This window comes from Anabrus simplex, chromosome 5 (assembly GCF_040414725.1).
Source record: "Anabrus simplex isolate iqAnaSimp1 chromosome 5, ASM4041472v1, whole genome shotgun sequence".
In the NCBI taxonomy this organism is placed as follows: domain Eukaryota; kingdom Metazoa; phylum Arthropoda; class Insecta; order Orthoptera; family Tettigoniidae; genus Anabrus; species Anabrus simplex.
In genome coordinates, this window is record NC_090269.1 from 381,631,757 (window position 1) to 381,646,223 (window position 14,467).

Consider the following 14,467-nt stretch of genomic DNA (forward strand, 5'->3'; position numbering starts at 1 on the left):
AGCCCTGAAGGGCCTTGGCCTACCAATCAACCGCTGCTCAGCCGGAAGGCCTGCAGATTACTAGGTGTCATGTGGTCAGCATGACGAATCCTCCTGGCCGTTATTCTTGGCTTTCTAGACAGGGGCCGCTATCTCACCGTCAGATAGCTCCTCCATTCTAATCACGTAGGCTGAGTAGACTTCAAACCAGCCCTAAGATCCAGGTAAAAATCCCTGACGTGGCCGAAAACTGAATCCACGGCCTCCAGGTAAGAGACAGGCACGCTACCCCTACACCACAGGGCCGGCATATTGTATGATATAGCAAAATAAATTACCCTTTTATCAACTAATAACATTACACATAGCCTGTACGTTGTAAGCAGGATATTTCTCCCTAGCCTTATACAGAACAACAGTTTTTGGTACCCCCTATTTTGAAGCTGCCATATTTACTGGCATTCCTCATTTCACCTCATACAATGCAGCAGCCATAGATGACTGTGGGTACTTTAAAAATTTACTTTGTTGAGGGTGCATTTTATATCACTACCTGAGAGATAGGTGTGACAACATTTTTGAGATATAAACAGCTTTGGGTTATGGTTTATATCAGCTGCTTACATCTGACACATGGGTCCAGCTTCAGATTCCCTTATTGGAGAATCGCATAAAAAGAAATATACCTAGTTAGTATGAATGTATGTCCAACCTTTAGTCCTGTTTCTCTGCAGGGGCGGTATGAAAATAGATGAATCTCTGTAGTGAGTTTTTACGATTGGATGCCCTTCCTGATGTCAACCTCATTGGAGGAGTTATTGGGATGAAATTAATGACGTGATATATGGTAGTAAGAAGGGAGAAGGTGAAACCTGGTGTCGGCACATACCCTACTCCTGTGGAATAGCACCAAGGGTTCTGCTCAGGGTGTCATGTTGCCATCCGCCGAATGAATCTCCATTCAACAGCGTCGTGTGCCCTCACTCCATATGAGCACTGTGGAGACTTTTGGCATTTAATCCAGGCGTTTGGCATTCAATCTGGTGATTAGAAATTGTATACCACCACCTCTCCTACCCTGCTGTCAACATTCTGATGGTGACATTTTTTTCAACCAACGGGACTCGAACCGGCCAACCATGGTGTCAGACCATATAGACTTCATGCCTTAACGATAATGGCCATCGTATCTATATCTAGCTATTACACAATGATTGTTTCTAATTGGAAACAGACCAAAGTAATGATTTGACCCTAAGCTGACACCAGTGTCAGGTATAGGTATTAGGCCCCAGTATGGTGTATCAATGTCTGACCCGTGACAATTTGTAACTTTCACTTTAGCCACCATATGGAATTCATTCACTGAACATATGTACTATCAAACATTGATTTAACTTTCAGAACCCATATAATACGTTACTTACTTGTGCTAACCTCATTATGAAAAATGCTAAGGTCCCTCCAAACTTGCGGATCTAGATCATAACTTTAATTACTACAACTCATGTTTTCTTCTAAAGAGAAACATTTCAACTACAAACTGATGCAAAAAGAAAGAATGAGTGGAGATATTGTTATTTTTTAATATCTTAATTAAGTTAGGCTGTCAGCTATAGGTACAGGGTGAGGCATAGGTGCATCTACCCTTCTCTGAAATTGGTGATAAGAACTGAGGGCTATGAAAAGAAGCAGTAGTTCATATAGGAGTGAGGCTAGGCTGCATTTTGTCCCCTCTTCTTTTTAATGTTTATGTAGAACAGGCAGTGAAGAAAATCAAAGAGGAATTTGGAATGGGAATCGTATTCCAAGGAGAGGAAATCAAAAGTCTGATATTTGTCAATGATATTGTCGTTTGTGAAGTCTGCAGCAGATGTGGAGAAATCGCTAAATGCTATGGACATAATCTTGGAGAAGCGATACAAGATGAAATTAAATAAAACCAAACCAAAATTAATGGAGTGCAGTGAAACAAAAGTTGACTGATGTAGGAAATATTACATTAGGCACCGAAGTCTTAGAGGTAGATGATTATTGTTATTTGGATGGTAGAATGACTAATGATGGCAGAAGTAAGGAGGACATAAAATGCAGACTAGCACAAGCAAGAAAGCCCTCTTTCAATAAAATAATTTTCTCTCTTTGCACATTTAGATCAGAATTACAAGGATGTTTTTGAAAACTTTCTTCTGAAGGTTGGCATCATACACAAGTGAAACATAGTCCATAACTAGCTCCAAAAGAGAGAAAATGCAAGCTTTTGTAATGTGGTGTTACAGAAGAATATGACAAGTAGATTAGGGTAGATGTATTACTCGCAAAACTTTTAGTGATACCTGGACTCCCTGGTGCTGAATCGGTAGACCTCAGCAAGCTTCGAGATTCGTATCGGGAACCTTTCAACACAAACTATGAATCGCCGTGAGACATCTGACATACACTTTACGTACTAGTAGGCCTACTGTTGTTGTTTACTCAGCAAAGCTAAAATATAGAATTCATGTGTGTGACACAGTTGTTGGCTTGCGATAATAAAGGTTTAGAAAAATTGCTATCAATTGATCATACTACCAGTATCGATTCAATTCAGATTTTATTTCCTTTCAGTTGGCAGTATTACCAGAACCGGGCTAGCACCCTCCTTACTCTTCACCCCCGTACAAAGAAGTATCAGTAAAAGTTTCGCCAGTAATAGTAATTATGTAGAAATGAAAAAGTTAGCAGAAGATAGGGTGTCATATAGAGCTGCATCAAACCAGTTATGGACTGATGACCCAAACATTTGAAATTGTGGACTGTTTGCAATAGTAGTTCATTGTTTCTTATTTTATGGACTGTTGTTATAGTAGGTTCTTATTTGGATGTGCTCTAACTGATACTGCTGTGATAGTAGGTTATTGTTTCTTATTTTTATATGCTGTAATTGATACTGTTGTGATAGTAAGTTAATGTTTCTTATTTTTATGTGCTGTAATTGATACTGTTGTGATAGAAGGTTATTGTTCCTTATTTGAATGCCCTATAACTGGTGGACTTTTGTGATAGTACCGGTAGGTTACTGTTCATTATTTGAAAGTGCTTTAACTGATGGATGTCATGATAGCAGGTTATTATTCCTTATTTGAAAGTGTTGTAAATGATTGAGTACGGTATTATTGTGATATTAGGTTATGGTTCATTATTTAATGGTACAATGCAATTGATGGACTGTTGAGGTGATAGAAGGTTAATGTTCATTACTTTCTACTACAATGTAGGCTATCTGATGGACTTTTGAGGTTATAGTACGTTATTGTTCATTACTTGAAAGTGCTTTAGCTGATGTATGTTGTGATGGTAGGTTATTGTTCCTTATTTGAAAGTGCTGTAACTCATGAACTTTTGTGATAATAAGTTACTGTTCATTATTTTAAAGTGCTTTAACTGATGGATGTTGTGGTCGTAGGTTATTGTTCCTTATTTGAAAGTACTGTAAGTTATGGACTTTTGTAATAGTACGTTACTGTTCATTCCTTAGAAGTGCTTTAACTGATGGATGTTGTGATGGTAGGTTATTTGAAAGTGCTGTAACTTATGGGCTTTTGTAATAGTAGGTTACTGTTCATTCCTTGGAAGTGCTTTAGCTGATGGATGTTGTGATGGTAGGTTATTTGAAAGTGCTGTAACATATGGACTTTTGTAATAGTAGGTCACTGTTCATTACTTGAAAGTGCTTTAACTGATGTATGTTGTCATAGTAGGTTATTGTTCCTTAGGTATTTGAAAGTGCTGTAACTGATTGAGTATTATTGTGATATTAGGTTATGGTTCATTATTTAATGGTACATTGTAATTGATGGACTGTTGAGGTGATAGTAGGTTAATGTTTATTACTTTCTAGTATAATGTAGGCTATCTGATGGACTTTTTGTGATAGTAGGCTATTATTCGTTACCTGAAAGTGCTATGACTGATGGAAGTTGTGATGGGAGGTTATTGTCTATTATTTACCAGTACAACATAGCTGATGGGCTGTTGTTTTCATACTTGGTTATTGCTTTCATTCAGAAGTGTTAAAAGTGATGGACTGTTCTGCTGTGCGAAGGAAAAAGGCAGTATTTGTAGATAAAAACATTGAGTTTTTGGTAATGTTGCAATTGTGTCAATGTTCTGCATCATAATACCACCTTAAAAAGCAGTGATATGATTTTTTCATTCAAAATATAAGGAAAAATCAGTTTTTGCTTTTGCATTTTTTTTTGACATCTACAATGACAGAATGTACAGTAGTTAGTAGAGACTGCACTGTAAGAAAGCAGTACCTGTAGAAGTAGGGCTACTGCATTTAAAGGTTGTATTTTAATTATGTGCTGAACATTCGTAGAAAGCAGTAAGTATGGTACTGGTTCCAATGTAAAAAAGCAGTGTCTGCACATTGCTACTTTGTTCATTTTACTGTTGGTAATCATTCTAGTATAGGCCTACAGCTGTGTCAAAAACTAAATCTTCCTGCTTTTTTTTTTTTGGTAGTAAATGTGTTAATTTCAACATCATCCTTAAGTAGAAAGGGATGCAAAAGTGATTAAATTTTGATCTTAATATTCTCAATTTTCAAAATCAGGTAGTTCCTGCCTTTTTCCTTAGCATGATCATGTTGAGGTGATTGTAGATTATGATGAACTGTTGAAGTGATGGGTTATTGTTCATTATTTACTAGTACAATATAACTGATGGACTCTTGAGGTGATTGATAGTAGGAACCGTCCTTAGATGCAACTCCATGTCGAGGGGGCAACAATGCTTCCCACAAGTCCCAGAGTACGCTGTTTATGAGTGTAGTATACATTCCAACCCAGGGTTACGAGAAAAGACCTCAACTGCATTGAAGGTGGAGTAGAAGAGGGGTTTCCACAGACTTTGGGAAGGGACATAAAAGAAAATAAGGAGGTTTTGATGCTACAGGAAGCAACCCCTCCATATGGCTTTGGGTGCTATGGCTTAATAACCTGCACAACTAGAAAGAACATTATTACTAAAACATGAACAAACAGAAACCAGTTGGATAATAAGGAGATAACTTTCAACATGAAAACGGAAACTCCTCAAGTTGGAATGTGCGGACAGTGTGGCATGTAAGAAGACTTACGGAGGTAACATATACAATGGATTCGGTGAAGTGAGGACTGAGGATAGGGAAACGCTGCTATCTCAGGGAGAGAGCAGCGCAGCAAGGGAGTTGGATTTTGGGTTACAATCAAACAAGGAAGAGCCTGCTAGAGTTTTATCCAGTCTCAGCAAAAGCCATAGTGGCTTGTTTTTCATCCAGAATAAGACCGGTCATCATGGTGAAGTGCTACGCACTGACAAAAAGAAGAGAAGAGAGGAAAACATCAGTTGTACAGCAAGCTGCACTGAACCCTGTGCAAAAAGAAGAAAAGGGACATCTTTGTCATGAAGGGAGATCCGAATGCTGGAAAGGCATGACATCTGTAGAAGAAACAACAGTGCTGAACGACCCGTCAAATTATACAGCAACAGACTGTAGCACCATTTCTCCTCACAGGAATTACCAGGTGACGTGGGTTCCCCAGATCACAATATGGGGAATCAAATCATGCCACTGTCAGTAAAACCACAAGTACCTATTGTAACGATCACTCACCTATTTTCGGCTACCGTCATCTGGAACTCCATCTATGTTCATATACTCGCCGATACTTCATTCATCTAACCGGCCTTGGACTTTCTCTGCTGCCTCGCCATGCATCCGTCCTGGTGAACTGCTGACTACACACCGAGTCTCCTCTGGGTTACGTCATCCACTACGTCAGTGTCCTATATTTCTCGACGTTTTGTGTACTTTTTTCCGGAACTTTCTGCAGCGGTATAAAGGCTTCCCCCACATACTCGGTCTTCAGTCCAGCACTGATTCCGAGTGTGGTTGGAGGGTCGTCTGAGGACTTCCCAGTATTTGCTGGGAAGCTCCACTTCTTTTATTTGCTGTATTGGGTGAGCAACAGAGTATTTATTTTATAATTACCACTATTATTCTTCTCCTATGGATTTTGGAGTTATCTTCATTTCTGTGGCCGATTTTCTTTTAAGCCTGATATGAGTGATATTGTTCCTTAACAAATGAACATCGAGTAATATGCAATTTCAAGAGTTGGTGAGTGATTGAACTTGTGGCCTGGACGGTACAACTTATCACATAAAACTGTTCCTGCATTTGGCAATGTTTATACTCAGGCGACTCCCATTATTGTGATCCCCGTCCTTGGTCCTTCCCGTGCCTTTCTTCTCCCTTTGTTTACTTTTTTGGAAATCTGTGTCCATATTCTCCGAGGCTTATAGGTTACCATGTTCATTTGATTAGTCACATATTATAACTTGTAAATGGTCTAGGGATTCTATTCTAATGTACGTCATTCACGATGAGTGTTTTCTTTTGTGTGTCAGGTTACAAAATTTTGAGTTGTAAAATTTAAAATTAATTCCCTTTGTAGAAACAATATACTATTTTGATTAACCTTTTTTCTTCTTATTATTACATCCACTAACCTCCCATTGGTCCCAGCTCTTTTCTCCTTGAACGTCTTGTCAAAAAATCTTAATCAACCAATACGTTGTTGCTATAAATCGTCACACTATATTAGATGGAAGAAACAAGAGAGGAGCAGATGTGGGGAGCGACCATCACCTGGTGACAGCTACTATCCAACCAAAGAATGGTGGAACCTGGCGCCAGCAAGGAAGGACAAACTACAACTCGCCCAACTCAATAATGAGGTGGTCCAGCAGGATTTCTCGACATTAGCAAGGCCAGTACAATTTACGAATTTCATCGTATAGATCTATATTGATACATGGAACAAATTTAAAATGGTAAAGCTCTACGGTTAGTTAACATTACTACTGGTCCAGTGAAGACAAATGTGGAACTTCTGCAGATATCCTACTTCCAATATTCATTGGAACCACAAAAGGCTACGTATGGACTGGAAGAAAGTTCTGCTGATCAAGCTGCCAAAGAAAGGAAATCCCACCGACTGAAACAAGTGGCAAGATAACAGTTGCTTTCCCATCCCAATTAAGGTCCTTCACGAGTGGTCCAAAAACACATCAGGCAGCATGTGTTCCAAAAGCTGACAAAGGATCAAGGAGATTTCAGAGAAGGCCACTCAATGTATGGACCAGATAAATACCCTTGCAAATCCTCATGGAACAATCCACAGAACTCCACTCATCACATAGTATTCATTGACTTTAAGAAGGGCTTTGACAGCACTGTGAACACAAAGATTTGGAAAAGTGTGGAAACGTTCAGAATCCTGCAGGAAATGTTCCGAATTCTGCAGGAAATTAGCAACATTTTAAGAAACTGCACTTGTTAGGTCCAGAATCAAGGATTGCTGTCTGAACCCATCTCGGTCACCTGGTGTAAAATAAGTACGTTTGTTGTTGCACATTCTGCACCTAATGGAGCTTGATCTTGTAATGAAATGACACTGAAGGAAAACAGAGTTACACAGTGAGGACCAACAGATCAGTTAGAAGATTTGGACTACAGATAATGCTAATAAATCAGTAAGGCAAAAGGCACTTTGCAATAATGCAACCTGTATGGAAATCAAGGAATCTCCTTTTTATTACAGAGTTGTGAACATTCGAACTCAAGTCTGTCCAACTGTATGGTTGTGAAACATGGAGACTAATCAGGGGCAACCTCACGACTTTTGTAAACAGATGTCTTTTTAACATCCTGACGATATGGTGGCTGCATGTTATTTCAAATGCAGATCTGTGGAGAAGGACAAAGGAAATTGATATCAACGCTGAAGTCCGATGCAGAAAATGAAAGTGGATTAGGCACACACTAAGGAGCAACACAAATCTCTTTGACAAACAAGGGCTAGAATTGAATCTCCAGGGCACCAGATGCAGAGGCAGACCGAAGATGATATGGGTGAAAAGCTGTATGAAAAAAGTGACTAAGGAGGCACAGAAAACTTGGTTATGGATCAAAGCCACGACACACAACAGAATCTGGCGGCAAAAGTTTGTTGATGCTTTATGCTGCACATAAAAGCTATAGAATTTGATGTTGGTGATAATGTTCTTTGCAATGTATTTCAAAATTTTAGTCAGCAATATTCTGGAGTTCATTCACAAAGATTAAGAACTTAGAATATGTAGATATTTGTGAATTAAATAGGGGTGGTCTTGTGCACCTAGTAGCTAGGTCAGTAAGTGTATAGTTTCATGCAACATTTGATTTAAAGTGACTATGAACATTGTGCTTTGAGTGTTTCAGATGAAAAGCAGTTGTTATTTCAGTTAGTAATGAGTAGTTTGGAATGTTGTGATATGATGATCATGCTTGTTTAAAGGGCCCTAACATCTAGGTCATCAGCCCCAAATGTTGTGATATCAGTGTTAGATGAGATATGTGTTTTTGGCGTGTTGTAAAGAAAAGGGTTTAGAATGTTTTGAAATATATAGTCAATATGTAAGTAACTACACAGAATTAAGCAATCACTGTTTTCAGGATTTTAATGCAAAAAGTAGGAAGTTATGAGCATCACTGTAAAACTCTTGTTTGTAACATTGATAATTAATCCTATATGGACCACACACACACACACACACACACAAACAAAGAAAAAAAAGGAACATGTGATACAGATTTGAGGTCCTTTATTTAATCATGAATAAACACATTTAGGCATATAAGTTACAAACTACTATTTATTTCTTCCTGAATTGAAATCCTCAGAAGTACTATTCTGAAGGATCACTAGACATTATGGTGGAGGTGGTGCATGACTTGGTGGGTATAATTATTTTTAACTTACTTGCTTTATAGTTGACCTTTCATAGGGCAGAAGGTTGCGAGTTGAAAAAGAGGTAAAGCTTTTTTGTGAGATCTATTTAAGAGAGGGCATACATAAAATATTACATTTGGAAATTTAATGTGCTTGGACCTTTTACAGTAGACTCGTGGGCTGTACCACTGTCTGTTTAGAGCAAGAGATTATCTTCAGGGTGCAGTAGTACAGTACTGTACCACCTTCCTCTACCAAAGTCTTTCTCATCAAAATCAACTGCAATATATCCTATTATGAATACCTAAGTATTTTAGAATAGGTACTGCTAGTTAAGAAAAATATAAGTGATGTTTACATTTGTTGAAAGAATCATACAAGAAACAGTATCAAAGTCATGATGTAGGAAATTCAGGAGACAGAACGCTGTAAGTCACTTAATAAACAACAGCAGTCTCATACTTGGCAGAGGAAGGAAAAACTTATCAGCAACTCACTGTTGGCCCTGTCTCTGGAAGTGGGTGAATAATTTGTACAAAACTCAAGGCTGCCACTCAGTATTGATATACTAATTTTTTTCTAAAATAAAACAAAAAGAAACACATTGCTTATCTTCTTCACAAAACAATCTTTACAGCACCTCTTATGGCAATCTGTCATTTGTCCTTAATTTCTATCAGAATACTGCCATAATACAATAACAAAGAAGCACAATAATATGAATAATAGATAAATAACTGAAAAGGTTTACTATGAACCATTAAATTGCTATCTTTTCTGGAAAATGTTTCTTATAAGACAAGACATCCATCTAAGTTCTTCTGCATACATTCTACTTCTTTATATACTAGCTTTCTCTTGTTTTAAAGTTATCATTCCATGAAATTCATTCCCTGAGCAACCTTTATATTGACAAGACCCTTTATTACACAGCTTTCTTTAACTTCAATTTTACTTCTTCAAAAACCTTGTCACTAGTTGTCATTTCTTCACTTTTATCTTTTAAGTTTCTTGAAATATTAAAAGTTCTTCAGTATTTAAGTTGCATTTCTTATTTACTTTTTAAATTTTGATTCACTTTTCTTCCTCTCCATCAAGTTCATTTGATGCTCATTTTTTCCTTTCTGGATGAGCAGTGTAGCAAGAGTGAGTAGATCTTGTCATTGTCAGTTGCTTGGTTGTGACCAGATCAATTGTGGTTTTACTGCAGTAATTTTTAAAAACATCCTGAATATTTATTCTTGTATTTAATATTCCTGGTGACATGGGTGATGCTTTATCATTGGTCAAATCTTGGCTCATCTGAAAGAAAACTCTCTACATCTGCACTCCCACAGGATAGAGTGAATCATATCTTAATTGTATCTGCTACTTCAGGATATTTCCTTTTCCCACATGCAAGTTTTGCATTGATATGAGGTTTCTGGTTCTTTTAACTTACAGATTATTAATTTGCCTTAGCTTTCTCGAACTTAAATATCTTCCATTCATCTTGAAGGATACTATCCGTGGAGGAAACTGTAAAAGTGACTTAATTAGAGACGGCGAACAAATTCGTTATCTTGGAACTACCTTCAGAGATACTCTAGTGTTCGACGACTGCTGTAATGAAAGACCTTCACAATAAGCTCCAACTTCTAACATCGTCGCCACTGCTTAAGGAAGACCAAAAACTCATAGTACTGAATTCCTCAATCTGTCCCACCCTGATATACCCTTTCCTGACATGCATACATACATACATTATCATTATAGACTGTTATGCCTTTCAGCGTTCAGTCTGCAAGCCTCTGAGAATTACTAAACGTCGCCACAATCCTCGATTTGCAACTAGTGTTGTGGCCTCATTTAGTTCTATACCTCTTATCTTTAAATCGTTAGAACCGAGTCTTAACCATCGTCGTCTTGGTCTCCCTCTACTTCTCTTACCCTCCATAACAGAGTCCATTATTCTCCTAGGTAACCTATCCTCCTCCATTCGCCTCACATGACCCCACCACCGAAGCCGGTTTATGCGTACAGCTTCATCCATCGAGTTCATTCCTAAATTAGCCTTTATCTGCTCATTCTGAATACCCTCCTGCCATTGTTCCCACCTGTTTGTACCAACAATCATTCTTGCTACTTTCATGTCTGTTACTTCTAACTTATGAATAAGATATCCTGAGTCCACCCAGCTTTCGCTCCCGTAAAGCAAAGTTGGTCTGAAAACAGACCGATGTAAAGATAGTTTCGTCTGGGAGCTGACTTCCTTCTTACAGAATACTGCTGATCGCAACTGCGAGCTCACTGCATTAGCTTTACTACACCTTGATTCAATCTCACTTACTATATTACCATCCTGGGAGAACACACAACCTAAATACTTGAAATTATCGACCTGTTCTAGCTTTGTATCACCAATCTGACATTCAATTCTGTTGAATTTCTTACCTACTGACATCAATTTAGTCTTCGAGAGGCTAATTTTCATACCATACTCATTGCACCTATTTTCAAGTTCCAAGATATTAGACTGCAGGCTTTCAGCACAGTCTGCCATTAAGACCAAGTCATCAGCATAGGCCAAACTGCTTACTACATTTCCACCTAACTGAATCCCTCCCTGCCATTTTATACCTTTCAGCAGATGATCCATATAAACTACGAACAGCAAAGGTGAAAGATTACAGCCTTGTCTAACTCCTGTAAGTACCCTGAACCAAGAACTCATTCTACCATCAATTCTCACTGAAGCCCAATTGTCAACATAAATGCCTTTGATTGATTTTAATAATCTACCTTTAATTCCATAGTCCCCCAGTATGGCGAACATCTTTTCCCTCGGTACCCTGTCATATGCTTTCTCTAGATCTACGAAACATAAACACAACTGCCTATTCCTCTCGTAGCATTTTTCAATTACCTGGCGCATACTGAAAATCTGTTCCTGACAGCCTCTCTGTGGTCCGAAACCACACTGGTTTTCATCCAACTTCCTCTCAACCACTGATCGCACCCTCCCTTCCAAGATGCCAGTGAATACTTTGCCTGGTATACTAATCAATGAGATACCTCGATAGTTGTTGCAATCCTTCCTGTTCCCTTGCTTATAGATAGGTGCAATTACTGCTTTTGTCCAATCTGAAGGTACCTTACCAACACTCCACGCTAATTTTACTACTCTATGAAGCCATTTCATACCTGCCTTCCCACTATACTTCACCATTTCAGGTCTAATTTCATCTATTCCTGCTGCCTTATGACAATGGAGTTTATTTACTATCCTTTCCACTTCCTCAAGCATAATTTCACCAACATCGTTTTCCTCCTCCCCATGAGCTTTGCCGTTTGCAACACCACCATGATGATTTCCTTTTACATTGAGAAGATGTTCAAAATATTCCCTCCACCTCTCCAGTGATCCGTGGGATCTATTATGAGTTCACCTGAATTACTCAAAACACTATTCATTTCCTTTTTCCCTCCCTTCGTAAGATTCTTGATTACTGTCCAGAAAGGTTTCCCTGCTGCTTGACCTAGCCTTTCCAGATTATTACCAAAATCTTCCCATGACTTCTTTTTGGATTCAACAACTATTTGTTTTGCTCTGTTTCTTTCATCTACGTACAAATCCCTGTCTGCCTCGGCCCTTGTTTGGAGCCATTTCTGATAAGCCTTCTTTTTACGTTTACAGGCTGCTCTCACTTCATCATTCCACCAAGATGTTCGCCTTTTCCCATCTTTACACACAGTTGTTCCTAGGCATTCCCTTGCTGTTTCTACTACAGCATCCCTGTATGCCACCCATTCACTTTCTATATCCTGAACCTGCTTACTGTCTACTGTTCGAAACTTCTCACTAATCATATCCATGTACTTCTGTCTAATTTTCTCGTCCTGGAGATTTTCTACCCTTATTCGTTTGCAGACAGATTTCACTTTCTCTACCCTAGGCCTAGAGATACTTAGTTCACTACAGATCAGATAGTGGTCTGTATCATCGAAAAATCCGCGAAAAACTCGTACATTCCTAACAGATTTCCTGAATTCAAAGTCTGTTAAGATATAGTCTATTATGGATCTGGTGCCCCTAGCCTCCCATGTGTAGCGGTGAATAGCCTTATGCTTGAAGAATGTATTCGTAACAGCTAAACCCATACCAGCACAGAAGTCCAGCAAACACTTCCCATTCACATTAGCTTCCATATCTTCCCCACATTTACCAATCACCCTTTCGTATCCTTCAGTTCTATTCCCAACTCTCGCATTGAAATCACCCATTAGCACTATTCTATCCTTGCTGTTGACCCTGACCACGACGTCACTCAATGCTTCATAAAACTTGTCAACTTCATCCTCATCTGCACCCTCACATGGTGAATACACAGACACAATTCTTGTCCTAATTCCTCCCACTGACAAATCTACCCACATCATTCGCTCATTTACGTGCCTAACAGAAGCTATGTTGCGTGCAATGGTATTCCTGATAAAGAGCCCTACCCCAGACTCTGCCTTTGCCTTTCTAACAGCCGTCAAGTACACTTTATAATCTCCTATCTCTTCCTCATTATCTCCCCTTACCCGAATATCACTTACACCTAGCACATCCAGATGCATCCTCTTTGCTGACTCAGCCAGTTCTATCTTCTTTCTTCCATAAGCCCCATTAATATTGATAGCTCCCCATCGAATTCCATTTCGTTCGCCAAGTTGTTTCCAAGGAGTCCCTCGCCTGTCAAATGGGAGTGGGACTCCATTACTTCCATAGGTCCGAGGCTTGCTTAAAGTGTTCTGAGCTCGGTTAATTCATGAAGCAGGATGCTGCCCTACTTGCACATAGTCCAAGTGAGGATCTCTCTTCTAACGGGTTATGGACCACCGGTGAATTGTATAGTCCTAGCCGCCTGAGCACAAGGAGGGCCAGGACTCAGAATATGTCCGAGATGCCCACTCCCATTCCATAGCAACTGGTATCCCGACTCTCAGGACCACTTACTAGGCCACTCAGCCGTTGCGCATGGTTCACGAACTAGGACGTGAGTACAGTAACTCACAAACATGCAGTTTCAAGAAAATCGCACAGAAATTCTTATCCGATAGCGATAAAATGATTAAAAGTGCAACAAAGGAGATATTGCAGTTGCCAACGGATACTCCAGATGGCATTCTGTACACCGAAAAGAAATACAAAGGACTCACTCTTTTTAAAACCTCATGGGAAGTTTACCTTTAATGCATTAATGCCTGTAACATCTTGCTTAAGACTAAACACCCACTCGGCATCGCTTCAAGGGATTCTCACGTGGAGAGTCGGGAATGCATAGAACGCCTAAAACTAACAAACGCTGATGTCCATAAAATAAACGCCAAGAACGGCTTGTACGATACTAAGAAGATCCGGCAAGAGCTACGAGAACGTGAATTCACCTCCTGGTGTTCACTGCCGCAAAAAGGACTCTGAGTACAACTGTACAAAATGTACACACCAGCAAACTCTTGGGTGCAAGATCATACCGGACTGTCTTGTAACGAGTGGAGAGAGGCTATAAAGATGACTGCTAATGTTTCTGTGGTGCGCTCGGTGCCAGGCAGATCCCTGGACAACAACCTCTGTCGGCATTGCCACGGAGAGAAAGAAACTCTTGGTCATGTCCTGGGATTCTGCACACGCAGCATCACCAGATCAGATCCCTCATTGC